This window comes from Camelus bactrianus, chromosome 26 (genome assembly GCF_048773025.1).
Source record: "Camelus bactrianus isolate YW-2024 breed Bactrian camel chromosome 26, ASM4877302v1, whole genome shotgun sequence".
In the NCBI taxonomy this organism is placed as follows: domain Eukaryota; kingdom Metazoa; phylum Chordata; class Mammalia; order Artiodactyla; family Camelidae; genus Camelus; species Camelus bactrianus.
In genome coordinates, this window is record NC_133564.1 from 7,530,685 (window position 1) to 7,547,207 (window position 16,523).

At 55.7% G+C, this 16,523-nt stretch overlaps 1 long non-coding RNA gene across 3 annotated transcripts; it reads right to left on the bottom strand.

The window, feature by feature from the left end:
• Window positions 1–7,959: 7,959 nt before the first annotated feature.
• LOC141575089 (uncharacterized) lies at window positions 7,960–16,518 on the bottom strand. Of its 3 annotated transcripts, none has more exons than XR_012502408.1 (4): window positions 13,534–16,518; window positions 10,516–12,878; window positions 9,757–10,234; window positions 7,960–8,351 (listed from the first exon to the last, which is right to left on the bottom strand). It is a non-coding gene; the product is annotated as an uncharacterized LOC141575089 (long non-coding RNA). The 3 variants fall into 3 exon arrangements; XR_012502409.1 differs by having other exon boundaries at window positions 10,516–12,290; window positions 12,651–16,518; XR_012502407.1 differs by having other exon boundaries at window positions 10,516–16,517.
• Window positions 16,519–16,523: the final 5 nt, after the last annotated feature.

Consider the following 16,523-nt stretch of genomic DNA (forward strand, 5'->3'; position numbering starts at 1 on the left):
GGCTGTGTTGTCAGTAAGGCTTCTCGTTAACAGAAGGCCGTGAGCAGGTAAGTCTGGGGGAGTCAGAGTTACGTGCAGGGGGAGATTCCCCAGATGGCAGAGTAGGACGGCCCTGAGCTCAGCCCCTCGCAGGCCGGCCAGAACCACAGCAATCTGCAAGGAAACTGCTGCCAAGAAAGGCCAGACCCTGCCACTGAGGACCCCCTACAGTGAGGCTGGGCGGGGGGCCAGAGTCAGGATGGAGACCCGAGGAGGAGGGGCTGACGACAGAGCCAGAGGAGCCTCCCTTTGTAGTGAGTGGATGTGAAAACAAGCTTGTGGCATTTTAATCTAATGAGTGTTTTCATCTGCTGTCAAATACTGATTATTAAAATGTGCACTTACTGGAGAATTTGCTGGTGTGTGGCTGGATCCAGGGAACCCTAGACCTGTGACGTGGTGGTGTCTGCACAGGGCCTCGCCTCACTGCTGGTGGGCTGTGCCCTGCCTGCCAGCACCAGGGCCACCTGCTGGGGTGGCGGCGGTTACATTCATGAGAGGTCTTGTGCAGTTGTTTTTAACTGCACGCCTGTAAAACTCTATTTTATTTTGTAAATGAATAGGGCTTTAAAATGCTCGACTTAAATTTTTTTTTTTCAGTTCTATGAAGGACTTAAAACAAGCTACATTAAGCGTAGCTAAAATTATTTAGTGGACTAAAAAGTGTCAGAACTTCATTTCCAGGTGTTTTTCTGGCAAACGGTTTACAGTCAATTAAGGGAAAGACGTAAAACCGGACAAATAAATCCTGGAGCTTCAGTCAGTCTTCACCTTGGGGCTATTTCGGGCCAGTCATTTCTAACATCCTCGTGACGTGTGGAGCGTCGAAGGAGCTAATAGTATGTGTGTAAGTGCCAGGCAGCTGAAGCCTGTGTCGGTATTGCAGAGATACACACGTGGTACGTGTCTCCTCCCTTCCCCCTTCTCCCCACACACCCCCGTGAGGACACAGGGCCACACAGGATGGAAATAAAACCATCGGTTCAGGACCTGCACTCCTGGAAGGGGGCTAAGAAAAGGGGGCTGCGTGGGCCATACTGCCGTGGTGAGGGGGGGGATCAAGCCCCCGTCTGAGTCCTCCATGGAGGTGAGTTCCCTTGGCTGGCTGGGGAAGTCTAGGCTGCATCCGTGAGTGTGCCTGCCGCCGGACAGCAGGGGAGAGGCCTGACCTGGTGGCTGCCACCTTGCCTGGCTCCTCAGGCCAATCTGAGCTGAGCAGCCGTGCCCCCTTCTCCTCCAAGCCACGCCTTGGCTCTGTGTCTAGGGCAACCCGGTCCTGCAGAAAGACTCAGAAGTGGGCCAGAGGCCTGAGGTGAATGCCGGGTGTGGGGGGTGTGGCGTGAGCCAAGTCGGGGGTGGCCGTAGTTGGCACCTACTCCAGCAGCACCACAGAGGCAGCCCAGAGTTCTGACGGCAGCGAAGACACCTGAAGCCACAGCAGGGGAGAAGACGTGACGTGGGGCTGCGTCTGAGCAGAGCTGCAGACACCAAACACCCCTCTGCAGGCACACGAGCCCCACTTGCCCCAGCACGCCCATCCTTCGGGGCCGAGGCCCCAGTGCAAGGAAGAAGAGACACTTCCAAAGGCTGACCCTCAGGGCTTCCACTCCAGCATCTTGGGACAGACCCTCCCCCGACCCCTGAATGGGTGGTGCTGGCTGCTGAGCAGAGGAGTTCCGGCCGCCGCCCTGCACGGGCTCTGCTTCCTCCAGCACCAGCCGCGCCCCCTCCAAGGTGACAGTGGCCAGCACATCGCGTGGAAAGACGTGACTGGCGTCCACACCAAATCCAGTCCTACCAAAGGCGCTGGACACAGTCTGTGTGGGGGTGCTCCCCCGTAGAAACACCGCTTCAAACCACAACAGAGAACTGCTCACCTGAATATGCAGAAATTCACGTAAAAGGAAGAAGGCAGAGGAGCCACTCAACTAAAGAATGAGAACCCTGAAAAGAAACGTAACAGAGGTAGACCCCAGAAAAACTGTAACAAAGGTCCTCAGCCTCCCAGACAATCAAAACGTTGGTCATAAAAGTGCTAACAGAATGAAGAATCTAAGCACAGATCGTAGTCAGAGTTCCTTGTTACAGGAAAGTCCTAACCAAAGGCACATAATTTACTCTCTGAAGTTAAACAGCGGTCTGGAAGCAGTGACCAGCCGACTAAGTGACACAGAAGGGCACACGTGGACTGAAGACGAGTGGAGTCACCCAGTGAGAGCAGCAGGCAGATGGACGGAAGCGACACGAGAGCTCAGGTGGCAGCGGCACTATCCAGGTTCCACCCGGAGAAGGGCGGCGTCTGATGTTACGGCTACAGCCTCCCAAGTGTGAGGAGGAAACAGGGACGGGAGGCACAGAGGGCCCCAGACAGGGTGAATACACACAGAGCGACACCAGGACACATCATTAAAATGGCAGACGTCAGAGGACTCCACACGCAGCAGGAGGAAGACAAAGTCACTCACGAGGGAATTCCCGCGCAGCCATCGGCTGCTTCCTCTGCAGAGCTTGGAATGCACCATGCACTCCCTTTAGGCCTGCAAAGTCCTAAAAGTGAGAAAACCTACAGCCGAGGATACTCTGCCCAGCAAGATCCATTAGAATTCACGGAGAGGAAGAATTTCTCAGGCGATCAGAAACCAAAACGAATTCAGCAGAACTAAACCTGCCCTAGAACTGGAAGTCAGCTGTGGAAAGAACACCGGGAAGAGGACAAACACACGGAGACGAAACATGCTGCTAAAAAATAAACCCAATGGGTAAACGATTAAATATATACATTTTTAAAAACCACCACAAGACAAATGAAAATGAGGACAACTTCACAAAGTCTAGGGGTGCAGGAGAAGTCGTCGTAAGGGGAGGATCGCAGCGATAGCGGCTTCCTCAAGAGGCGGGGAGAGGGACAAAGCCCCAGGTCAACAGAGGAAGGAAACGGGAAGCAAGCAAGGATGAACGAGACCAAGAGCTGTCTTTCTTTTTTGAAAATAAGATTGGTAAACCTTTATCTAGAAGAGAGGACCCAGGGAAACAAGAAATGAGAGAGACCACTGATAACGCACGACCGCACTGACACGTGATGCTGTGAGTAGCTGCAGCCGCGTGCACGGACCCGGTGCACGTTACCACGCCTAGGGACGCAAGACAGAGAGACGAGTACCATGTGGTGTCACTTACACGTGGACTCTAAGAGGTCTGATAGAATTCAACACCCACTTAAGGTAAAAACCCTTTCCAAAGTGGGTGCAGAGGGAACATGGCTCAACGTAATAAAAGCCAAATGTGACAAGCCCACAGCTGGCACAGTGCTCCACGGTGAAAAGCCGAAAGCGTTCCCGCTGACATCTGGGACAAGACAAGGTGCCCACCCTCACCGCTGCTATTCACATCGTCTTGGGAGTCGGAGCCACAGCAACCAGGCAATAAAACAGATACAGGGGGTCCAAATTGGAGAAGAGGCAGAATTGCCATTACATGCAGATGACATGGTACTATAGAGAAAACCCTAGAGGCTCCGCACAGAAGCCACTGGAGCTGATAAAAGAACTCGGCAAGGTAGCAGGATACAGATTAACATACGTAAGTCAGTTGCATTTCTTTACACTGACGATGAACTATCAGAAAAGTAAAGAAACAATTCCTTTTAAAACTGCATCCAAAAAAATAACACACAGGAACTATCTGGCCACAAGGAAGTGAAAGACTTACACGCAGAGAACTACAAAACACTGACTGAGGAAATCAAAGAGGACTGAAAGAAATGGAATGATATCCGGATCCTTGGAAGAATTAATACTGTTAAAGCGGCCATACTACCCAAAGCCGTCTACAGATTTAAAGCGATCCCTGTCAAATTATCCAGGACATTTTTCACGGAACTAGAACAAACAATCCTAATATTTATATGGCTGCACCGAAGACCCAGAATTGCCAAAGCAATGCTGAAGAGAAAGAATGAAGCTGGAGGAATAACCCTCCCAGACTTCAGACAAGACTACAGAGCTACAGTTATCAAAACAGTGTGATAACTGTTGGCACAAAAATAGACATAAGGATCAATAGGACAGAATAGAGAGCCCAGAAACAAACCCACAAACTTTTAGTCAGTTAATCTTTGACAAAAGAGGCAAGAACATACAATGGAATAAAGACAGTCTCTTCAGCAAATGGTGCTGGGAAACTGGACAGCTGCATGCAAGTCAGTGAAGCTAGAGCACTCCCTCACACGATACACAGAAATAAACTCAAAATGGCTTAAAGACTTACACCTAAGACACTATAAGCCTCTTAGAAGAAAACACAGGCAAAACATCCGACATAGATTTCAGCAATGTTCTCCTAAGGCAGTCCACCCAGACAATAGAAATAGAAGCAAAAATAAACATAGGACCTAATTAAATTTATAACCTTTTCCGCAGCAAAGGAAACCATAAACAAAGCAAAGTGACAGCCTGTGGAATGGGAGAAAATATTGCAAAAGATGAGACTGACAAGGGCTTGATTTCCAGAATATGTAAACAGCTCATACACCTTAGTAATTAAAAAAAAAAAAATCTAAAATTGGGCAGAAGACCTAAACAAGCAATTCTACAATGAAGACATACAAATGGTCAAGAGACTTATGAAAAAAATGCTCAAAATCACTAATTATCAGAGAAATGCAAATCAAAACTACAATGAGGTATCACCTCACACCAGTCAGAATGGCCATTATTTAAAAGTCCATCAACAATAAGTGCTGGAGAGGGTGTAGATAAAAGGGCACCCCCCTACACTGCTGGTGGGAATGTAATTTGGTGCAGCCACTATCGAAAACAGTATAGAGATTCCTCAAAAAACTAGTAGACTTACCGTATGATCCAGCAATCCCACTCCTGGGCATATGTCCAGAGGGAAGCTTAATACAAAAGGATATGTGCACCCCAATGTTCACAGCAGCATATTTACAATACCCAAGACATGGAAGTAACCTAAATGTGTATCAACAGATGACTAGATAAAGACGTGGTGTACATACGTGTGTACATATGTACACACACACACAGGAATACCACTCAGCCATGAAAAAGTGAAATGCCACTTGCAGCAACATGGATGGAACCAGGAGACAGTCCCTCTAAGTGAAGTCAGCCAGAAAGAAAAAAGAAAAATACCGCATGATAGCACTTTTTGTGGAATCTTAAAAAAAAAAAAATCAAACGAACTTATTTACAAAACAGAAACAGACTCACCGACGGAGAACAAACTTATGATTACCACGGGGGCAGAGGGCGGGAAGGGATAAACTGGGAATTAGAGATTTGCACCCCTTGGGGAGTGACGGAAAAGTTAGCTATGTCGATTGCGGTGGCTTCGCTGGTGTATTCATCTATCAAAATTCAGATTGTACATGTGAAATATGTGCAGTTTACTATACAGAAGTTATACCACAATAAAGTTAGAAAAAGAAAGAAGTTAAGGAAACAGCCCCATTTCCTCTGCCGGCCCCACCAACACGCTGTGAGGCGGACCCGCCCGGGCCAGGCAACCCAGACTCAGACGGCGGCTGCAAACTGAAGGCGGCCAGTTCGGGGCAGGTCTCAGAGCGCAGGTTCCTGGAAGCAGCCCCGCGCCTGGCCTGGCCGTGGGTGAGACTGGACGCCCTCTGCGTGGTTCCTCCCCTGGGAGGTGGGGCTGCGGCGAGGGAGGACCCATCCAAGGTCCTGCAGCACCTGCCATGTGGTGCGTATTCAGTAGGTGTTAGTTAAGTGCAGCGGTGGCAGCTGTGATGGCAGCGGCAGGGGAAGAGGCGTCTTTGCAGCACTCTGGGCCGCAGGGGCAGCGTCTCCGGCTCCGCATGTGGTCACTGTGCGGGGGAGGCGGGGCTGCTCCGGCGCCCCGCCCACCTGGTCCCCGGGCCTGCCCGGCATCCTTTCCCATGGCTGTGCCTCCCGGCAGAACAAGAGGACGCTGCACACAGGCCCGGGCGGAACCCAGCCAGAACCTGCGGGCTTTTCCCCGACACACAGAACCCCGCAGCTGCCGCTCCCAGCGGGGCCTCGGAGCTGCCCGGCGGGGGGTTATTCCAGGTGCCTGCCTCCTGCCTCCCGAGTCACCGACTCCTGCCAACAGCAGGAGGGTTCCTGGAGAAGTTAGTAGACCCACCCCGCAACCCAGCAGTCCCGCTTCTGGTCAGAAGGAAACAAAAACATTTCGAAGAGGTAGCTGCACCCTGCGTTCATGGATTTTACCATCTGTGCGTGCTACTGGGTACACGAACATTTACCATGCACCCAGGGCACACAGCATTTTACGAAGTAGCCTGTCCCTACGTGGATAGAGGCTGGGTGCAGGGAGGAGGGGATTTGGGGCAGGGAGCGGGGCTGGAACCCACCATGGCAGGAGGCAGAGAGGGCTGGTCCAGGAGAGGAGTGGGTGCAGAGACCGCCGGGATCTGAGCCCACACGGGGCGGCAGCCACACAGCGAGTCCATCCTGCTGACCACCCTCACCCCAGCGCACAACCCCACCCCGTGGTTCTGCTGCTCGGCCACGCGAGTCCGTCCCTCTGGTCCAGACCCTTTCGCTCTGCCCCTCAGACCGCCGGCGGCTCCCAGGTCCCAGCTGCCAGTGGAGATGCCACCTCTGTGGTTTCTGAAAACAACAACTGAAGGAACGAGAAGAGAACGTCCAGCATCCATCTCTCCCACGGCATGAGGGCCCGTCCGCAGCCCCCTCCTCCACTGTGCATGGGCCCGCCCAGGCCTTTCTCAGCAGCTGCCTTCCCGCTGCACCCGACCCTTTCCCTCCTGGAGCAGCCTCCAGCCCTGCTGGGACCGCCCCCCACCCCCACCCCCACCCCCACCCCCACCCCACACTAGGGCATTCTTGGCTTCCATACCCCGTCGCCCTTCCCCAACTGTTTCTCTCCTTCACCGAAAACCCCTTGAAAGGGTTCCCACGCCCCCACCGTCCACACCCTCTGCCTTCCCCCAAGTGCCTGTCCCTGTCCCCCCACCACAGCCAGCGCCCCGTGCCTGACCGCGGGGGATGTTTGTGCATTCGTTCCCCTTCGTGAGTCCGCTCTTCCCGGCGGTCCTGCAAGCGACCGTGCCCCCGTCCTTCTGTCTTCTCTGCTTTCCCTTTGTCTTCTCCGTCATGCCCTCCTCGGACGAGCTCACAGATCCCGGGCTTAGAGTCATGTCTGTCCACTGCCAGCTCCCCAGACTCCTGTCCCCCACCCCGGCCCCGCCTGCAGAGCCAGCTGCTCATGCACACCTCACCCAGGGTGTTCCACCCGCGATGAGCCCTCCTGACCCCAAACAGGCCTTTTATTTTCTCCTCGACGCCCTGCTTTCCTCGGCCACTCCCACCTTGGTGAAGAGCACATCGTTACTTTGTGTAAGTCAAAGCTCTTGGACTGTCACTGGCCCTGCCTGCAGGAAACCAGGATCCAGACGTCGTCCCCTCCACCCATGTTCCCCAGTTTCCCTGCCTTCGCCCTGGCCCCCCGACGTCCAATTTCTCCCTACTGGCTTGTCCACACAGCAGAGCGACTCTGGGTCCTAGGAGTCTGCACACAGCTCTCCTTGGCCAAAGGCCCTGTTCCAGGAGTCGGAGCCTGGTCCTCGCATGTAGGTCGCGCCTGCCTGCCTGCCTGCTGCGGTTTCCCAGGGTGGCCTGGAGCCCAGACCCTTGGTGGGGTCCTAGCTGTGTTCCTACTAGCCCCAGGGCCGTGTTCCCCTCTGCACTCAGATCCCCTCACCAGGTAGGGGCCGGGGTTCCAGACACTGGTGGTCGCACCGCCTCCAAGTGCAGAACAGCTGTGAGCACCCCTTGTTTCCGTTAAGCCGAGAATAAGATGCAAAAGTGTGCAGTGATTTACTCTTCCCCCTGGAATACGGTCTTTGGGAAGCAGTTATTTCTCGTAAGGTAGGACATGTTATGTTAGCGTGTAACAGGTTTATTGCATTTTAATGATTTCTACAAATTAAAACACAGACAGTGCTGGTAGACACAGCCCACCTAACCCCAGCTCCACGCTCTCATCCATAATGTCTGGAGATGGCCAGTCCAGAGACCAACGGCGACAACACTGCCAAACAAGACACACCACGGCCACCCTCCACCTGAGTCCTGTCCTTGTCCCCCACTCGATACTTGTCAGGATGGCAGAAGGGCTACTTGAGAGGGATCCATTCCTGCAGCGAGGTTTCACGGGGGAGAGGTCGGGCTCACCTCCACATGTAGGGGTGGACAGCCAGGAGCAGGTGGTGTCACCAGTGGGAAGTCACCGAGGAAGCAGCAGGGGTGGGGGTGTCCCTGTCCAGGCTGCTGTAACAGGATCACAGACCAGGGGCTTCAGCTACGAGAGAATCCTGGCAGCCTAGGGGCTGATGTCCAGACCAAGGTGCCAGCCGACTCAGCGCCCTGTGAGGCCCCTCCTGGTCCACAGACGGCGTCTTCTCCCTGTGTTCTCACCTGGAGGAGGGGCTGGGGCTCTTCTACGGAGGCACTAAGCCCCCGCAGGGAGGGAGGTGTCCCTCCCCATGAACTCATCACCTCCCAAATGCCCCCGACACCCTCCCACTGGGCACCAGGATTCGATATGTGTTCTCAGGACACAGACATTCACACCATAGCAGAATGACTCAGGTAAACGGATGCACAGGATTCGTGCTGAGGGCAGGCCGGGGGGACCAGACATCATGCAGGGGACTGAGGGGGACAAGGAATCTCAGATACTGAGGGTACTCAGATGTTGAGCCTGGGGAGATCTGGCTAAGCTGACTTAACAAGAACTTGCTGAAATAGGACAATGAAAAGGCAGTGAAGCCCAGGGTCAGGGCCCAGGGGGGACTGGCTCAGAGGAGCCCGCCTGGAGTCTGGTCTAGAGGGACCGACCCTCCTCTGCTCCAGCCCACCTGTCATTTGCATGCCACACTGGTCCAGAATGTCCCTTCCCGGGATGCAGGGGGCCCGGAGCATTCCACGACACCCAGTCCTGCTCCCCAGACTCCAGGCTCCCCTGGGGTGTATGACCGGCAGTCCCGGGAGAGATCCCAGGTTCACTTCTACCTCGGGAACGTGATCGCAGAGCGAGTCACGTGAATGGCGTGGTTTCCCAGCGCATGTAAAGCTTACACTACACTGAAGTCCACACCTACAGACTAGCGTCTAAACATGCACACCTTACCGGTTTATTGCTAAAAAATGCAAGCCAGTACCTGAACTTCCCACGAGTCCTAGCAGTAAGAGCTCTGATCACATATCAGATAATCAGTTAGAAACATTCCCAGAGTTACTGGACTGTGATAAAGTGAGCAAATGCTGTTGGAAAACTGGCACCACCCTTGCTCACCGCAGGGTTGCCGCGAAGCCTCTGTGAGAGACGTAGTCTCATGAAAGCAGAACGCAGAGGCCTGGGAGAGACATTCCCTCGTGAGACCCCCGCATCCGCAGCAGTCGCCTTACCTAAGAGAGACGTTCTGTTAACTAAACCTGCGCGAGTGCGAGTAAGCGAGTAACCCGGGGCCGCGCCAGGGGCGGGGCGGGTGGGCGCCAGGGGCCGGGAGGGCGGGGCGGGGCCTTGAGCCTCACCTGCTTGCCCACCCACCCTCTCCCCACCCTTCTAACACCTCCTGCAGGGGGCTGGGGGCTCCGCCCTTGCTCTTCCAGTGAGAGACCTATGTTTGTGGAAAGCTGGGTTTTAAAGGGCTCTACTGACACCCTTACTTGCCTGGTGAAGCCTTTCCGACCCGGCTGCAGCGGGAGGCGGGGCAGCCGCGGGGCAGCACAGGCAGGCGGAGGGGCAGGGCTGCCCAGGTCGGACCTGGTCCAGGCCTCCCCATCCAGAGGCCTGGGGGCACCGTCCTCTTCCCCTTCCCAGGAAACCCCGGAGAACCCGGTGCACTGACAAGACAGTGTCCGCTTCCCTTCCTTGGAAAAAAGGCAGCAGATTCCCTACTGGAAGCTGTTCTGGGGGAGACCCTCCTTCCAACCCCCGCCCGGCGGTCAGCCGGGAGGTGACAGTGCAGGGCCCTGGTGCAGTGTGAGCGTTAGGTACGTCTGTGCCGATGAGCCCCAGGGTGGGGGCCTCGTGCCCAGTGAGGAGCTGCTGTCCCCCGCGTCTTCCTTGCCAGCTGGCAGGCGTCACAGGTGACGCAGGACGGCCTGTGGTCTCAGACGCATTCCAGTCGCCTTTCTTAAAGGTGTAACTATCAGGGAAAGGAAATCGTGTCTCAGATGCTGATAAAATCCCAACATTCTTTCAGGTGGGAAGCCTGGGGGTGAGAACCACGCTCAGGCCCTCTGCACCAAACACCATCAGCCCACAGCACAGGAGCGGGGACCCATCCTAGCACCCGGGCCTGGGGCTCGGCTCCAAGGACTGGCCGCAGGCAGCTGAAAGCTGTTTAACCTTTGCAGTCACCTCCCCGCTCCAGATTCTGCTCTCGTCCCCATGCAGTGAGGGGCTGGGCCTGTGCACTAGACTCACTTAGTGTCCGTCCTAGGGACCGGATCCCGGTCACACAGAATTCCCAGGGCCGTGGGCCTCCCCGGCCTTCCTCCCTGTCTCAGGAAGAGCTGTAGCCTGGAAGGAAGGACTCTGGGCCAAGTGGCATTGCCTGTGAGTTTGAGAACTAAACAATTGGGCTATTTTTAGCTACTTGCGTCTTCAGGATGGACAGGGAGGCCCTGGGTCCGGAAGCTGAGCCCTCCTAGACCAGGTTTCTGCCTGTGGCTTTCGGAAGATGGAGCATTTGGGTGCCCTCCCAGTTCAGGTAGATTAGCATCACACTGCAGGAGGTCCACTCTGCCCGGCGCACAGCAAGCCAAAACGCTGCGACGCAGATGTCTGTGGCAAAGAGGGCTTGTTTGCAGGGCAGACAAAGCAAGGAGACTGGAGAACACGTCTCACATCTGCTTCCCTGGAGGCCAGGGGCTGGGGTACAGACGGGGCCAGGTGGGCCTCCGTGGTTGGAAGAGTGTGCAGCAATCATCCCTCAGCACAGGCATCGTTAAGCTGCCGGCCTCTGCAAGTTCACAAGGTCACCCTCAGACCCCGAGCAGCAGCCCAGGCTGAGGGGTGGGGGTCCTATCCAGTCTCAACAGGCTCCGCCCAGGCCAGATGCAGCTGCCTCCAGGTTCCTGGACAACAACTCGGGCAAACATCAGGCTGAGTCCTGCTTGGAGGACACGCAAGTCTTCACGACCTTGATTAGTGATGGCAGGTGGGTTCAGCACCCGCCTCCCATTTTCTGATCATCCCTCAATCTGGAAGGAACGGGCGAGGATGACACTGGCTACTTCCTGCTGACAGGGGCACGGGCCCAGCGATGGCACGGCCTGAGGAATGAAACTGCTTGGCGCTCGTTTGAGAGAACATTGTTTCTGGTTTCAAGTTAACGTTTTGATCCCACTGAACGAACAGCACTTATGCGCCAGCCGTCAAGGTCCACACGGGCCCAAGGCTGGTAACGGAGTCTGCAGAGATGGCCCTCGGGGGGCACCGGGTGCCAGACACTGGGCAGCAGGGTCTTCGGGTTTTATCTAGGACACAGTCAAGCAGGGGCTATGGCTTACCTTCCGACTTGTGGTGGCGTCTTGGTCATCACCCACTGGGCTGAAACACTAGGATATCAAACATGGAAGTGACAGGCCAGGAAGAGTATGGTTTCTCCAATGTCCTGACCAAGTGGAGCCTCAACAGGGGATAGACACCAGGGTTTGTTTCGATGTGAGGATCTGATGATGCAGGACAAAGTTTCAGCTTAGTCAAGGGAAGGACAGCAGACAGGTGGTCAGCCTGTTTGATGCTGGAAATCCGTGGAGTTAGGGATGAGGAAAACCTGACCAGCACAACCACGGGGTCAGCCTGATCAGGTCAGGAAGGGGTTGGATGACAGCTCTGTAGCTGGAGAGAACACCTGCTTCTGTCAGAGGAGGAGAAATCCTCATCACTGAGCTGTCCTTCCAAACCTGGGAGGTTAGGAACAAAGGGCCAACGAGAGAAAGTCATTCTTATCGCCTAGCAGTTACTTGCGTTGCCTTCTGGAGAGTCTGGCTTCTCCAAAGCCACTACTGCAGCAAACCCACTCACCTGGATTTCTTTCCAGCAGCTTCTGAAAAGCGACTTCAGGTGCTAGGGTTCACCTGGCCCCTTGGGGAAGTCAGCGTTGGATCTGGAATCGGCCAAGGTTTGGGTGATCTTGGCCGCAGTTCTCCTTCTGCAGCCTGGTGTCTGTTTCCTGGGGCACTTCTCATAAAGTCCTGTGCAGCAAGGGTGGAGCTGGTCTTTGGATGTTTATCCTCCAGGATTTCAGACTAGAGGTTCACTGTCTTCTCTTTTAAGAACTTCATTAAAAGGGTTTTGCTATGAGCTCAAAGTTGGGGATCCCGAGGCGGCAGAGCCCAGCCGTTCCCAGGACCACGCCCCTCCCCACCCAGTTGTCTCTCAGTGGGAAATGCAGTCTTGCCTGGTGTCTCTCCCCGGAGCAGCTCTGTCCTTGAGTTCAAAACCCCACAGCATTTAACAGAGGGCTGAGATGTCTCTTTTCGGGGACACTTCCCAGCCTGGTTCAGCCAGGAAGTGCGAAGTCAAACCCCTGCTCTGGTCTCAGGTGTTCTTACCAGTAATCAGCATCACCCGCATCCTGGAGCAGGGCTCCCCCATTTAGTTCAAGGTCGCTTCAGTCTTTTGCGAGATGTCTCGAAATATGGAGAGAACTGAGGTCCCCGAGAAGCGCTGTGCAGCAGTCCCGTTGTCACTCCTCATCTAGACCCTCCCATTCGGAAGCAGGCGGCTGCAGGGTGTGTAGGACCGGCGCCCTTCCAGTCCAGACCGGCCACCCAGACCCCCTGGACAAAGCGAGCGGAGCGTGGGTTAGGGACTTGTGGTGGGGCTCCTACAGCCTGACTGACTGCTGTTCAGCCACGCACCAGCATTTGGCTGCGGACCCGCCGGTTGCTGAGAGGTCAGCGGGGGCCGGTTAGTCTCACAGGAGGAAGGCTGCTAGGCGTTAACGCCACACGCCGTTGCTCCTTCAGTGGAGACCACTTTAAGCTTGGGGATTCCGCCGCAGGGCGGAGCCTGCCCTGTGCCGGCACAGCTGTCTCTGCTCTTCCCGGCACCCCAGCCCCTGCCCCTCCGGACTCTCCTTCTGTGGTGTCCCTTCCGGAGGGGCTGGGGCTGTGCTGTGCGTTAGAGTAGAGCCCAGCGTGCAGGTCTGCTCCGGTGGTACCTTAACAACCCACTTAGAGTCCAGGTGCAGAGACCACCCTGGCTTTCAGTTCAGTTGGTAAACCTCACCCCACAGGGAACGGGGCCTTCAGGCTTCCCGTGCTCCCCCCGAGTCTAGCAGCTGGAGAGAAGGTGTCAAAGGCTCTCTGGACACCCCCATCACTGAGAGTCTCAAAGTTTAGGCAGCTGGGTATTTAAAACCAAGTCGGTGCCTCCCTCACCCCCTGCCCCGGGTGACGAGTCCAACCATTGATTTCCCACTGTCATAGTCACCTGGGACTCCGCAGGGGAGATACTGATGGACCTGGCGGAAACTTGAGGACCCCTGGGCCCCATCATTCTTGGTTGCTGTCATTTTCAGTTAGCTGTGGCATCTAATGTGCCACCTGTTTACCTTCAAGAGTCCCAGTCTCTTCCAGCGACATGCTTGCGATGTGCGACTTGGGCAAACAAGACCAAAAACCAGAGCCCCTCAGCCGTTGCAACCTTCCAGGTTATCTCCGACCCCCCCCCCACCCAGAGGGGCCTCCACCCGCCCTCTGGGTAAGACTGGCAGACAATTTAGACACAGGTGTGTTCCTTTAAGGCGGTTACTCACTCAGAAGACGTCCTCCTCACCCAAACCCCCAAACAGCTTCTCAGCTACAAAACGAAGCCATGCTCGGAAGGTCGTGGGGAAGTCCGGGTGGTCCTGGGGCAGGGGAGCCGGGCTGCTGGGGCAGGGCCCTGGCGCTCAGTGTCCCCCCCACCGCCCCCGGACCTCGGGCTAAGGCCCGTCTGGACCCTCTCGTGCCAGGTCGCTGCTCCTTACCAGGGTCTCTGGCCTGACGCACGGCCAGCTGTGGGGCTGAGGCTGGAAGCGAGGAGGGGTTTACTGACAAGGCAGCCGAGCGGGGAGACCCGAGAAGAAACCTCGAACCCGCCTCTGCCAGGCCAGGCCGGGTTTTTATGGGACCAGGAGGAAAGGACGCGGGCCTCCTCGTGCCACACAGGTGCACCTGGGCCGCCCGCCCGCACGGCGCCCACGCGCCGGCCCAGAGGCGGGTCCGGGGCCAGTCCGCTCTCACCCTGCTGGGACTAGCTGCAGCTGCTGCCTCGTTCCTGGGAACACCTCGGGCCGGCGGCTTATTGTTTAGCTCTGCGCTGCTGAGAGGACATGTAAGTTTTAAAAAGGACCTCATTAGTGACAGCAGGTGACGTGGATTTGACTCGTTAGCCACAGGTTCAATTTGCGACTCAAACCGGGTACGTGGCCGGACCCTTGACTTAGGAGGAGGTTTGAAAACGAGATTGGTCACGGCAATAAAGCCAGCGGGCGACTCTGATTGTTCACAACTCATGTCCGCGGTTGAAACCTGGCCCTACTGCTAACAGGCTCTGTGCGGGGACAGACTGTCCTGCCCACGTCCTCCCGGAAGCCTGGGGCCGGGCCTCTGACGAGCACTGACTGACTTAATATAGAAAACCAAATGCCTCTGCTTCATCTCCTGTCTGAAAAGCACAGCCGGCACTTCCAGGAACCAGACTCTCAGGAATGGAAGGGGCCTTAAAAAGCATACACCAAAGTTTAACATGAGTTTCTAGAGCAGCACAACCTGACTCACGGAGTTCAGAGAAAGGAGAAACCGCCGGGCTGCGGGAGGCTGCGAAGGGGTCAGGACTGAAGTAAATAATGTAAATAATGTAAATAATGCTGCAATGAACATGGGGGTGTGGATATCTTTTTGAGATAGCAGTTCTGTTTCTTTTGGATAAATACCCAGAAGTGGGATTGCTGGGTCATATGGCACTGAGCCCGAGCCAGCGAAAATCCAGGTATGGCTGTCTCTGCCCCCAAAACAGAGCAGTTGGTCAGTGACAGTCAAGGGCAGGAAGCCAAGCCAGTTTGGACAGAATCAGGGCTCAAACCCTAGTTCTTTTGACTCCACGTATTGTGAACTCTAATCAAACACAAACTTTGCCCGAACTTGGTTAAGTTAAAGGTTTGTAAAATGAAAATACAGATACTATGCTTACTGAAAAAAAAATTGGTGTCTAAGTGGACCTCTGCACTCCTAACCGTGTTATTCAGGGTCAGCTGCAGTTACACAGTTTGTGCGTCCCCAGTCTGCAGCCTGCAGGTGAGAGCGGAGGTGGACAGACAGCTCCCACCTGCCCCGGGCCTGTCTGTTCACCTGGGCTCCGTAAAGCAGAGGCTGGGACTTGATTCTGCCGGGGGTTGAGAGGGAACCATCCTGGGAGTCTGAGATTCGGTGTGGCTGCATCATACCTGCTCTGGGCATCGTCTGGGGGCTGTGCAGAGACTGGACATTAGGGGGAAGAAATCTGGAAAGGAAAAACAGAGGCTCATAGCCCAGCCCGGCCTGCGATCTTGAAAGCCTGTAGTGGGGCAGGAGAGCGCGTGGACGGAGGGAAGGGCGGATCTGAAGACACCTGAACCAGGAGCCATGGTACCAGCCAGGGGAGAGGTGGCTTCGAGCAGAGCAAGGGGCCCGCGGTGCACCCAGGAACCCAGCCGACGCTGCCGGGGCCGGAGCCCGAGGTTTCAGCAGAGTGATGGCAAAAGAGAGCTCCTTCTGCTCTACTCACGACCCTCTGACTCCGCGCTTGTGGGTGTTCCCCACCCGGCCGGTCCGCCCACACCAGCTGGGTGTCCTCCTGTCTACCTGGAGTTACCGTCACATCCCCGGGTTGCAGGTTTGGTCCCAGGGACGGCCCGCTCCACACACTAGTCCAGGCCTCTCACACTTCGACCGACTTGGCTGTAAGTTGGGGCCCCCACCCTCCCTTCGCTGGGTTCGGTCATTTGCTCACAGAACTCGGGGAGATGCTACTGACATTTACCGGCTCATTACATGATGAAGGACGACAGACAGGACATGAACGGTCAGATGGACAGGCGCGAGGGGCAGGGTCTGGGAAGGTCCTGAGCTCCGTCCCTGGATTTGGGGGCATGTTCGCCCACCTGGAAGCTCTCCGACCCCACACTTTATGGATGTTTAGGGGGGCTTCATCCCATAGACTATGATCCATCATTAACTCAACCTCCAGCCCCTCCCCCGCCCCGAGGGGGGGTGGGGCGGGAAGTCCCAGGCCTCTAGCCCCGCTGGGCACTTCTGAATCCATCCAGGAGTCTCCTCATTAGAACAGACATGCTTCTGTTACCCAGGAAACGGCAGGGGACTCGGAACGCCATGTCAGGCGCCGGGAGCAGGTACACAGATGCTCACCAGGTCCCCGGTGTGGAACAGAAGCCGGTTGGG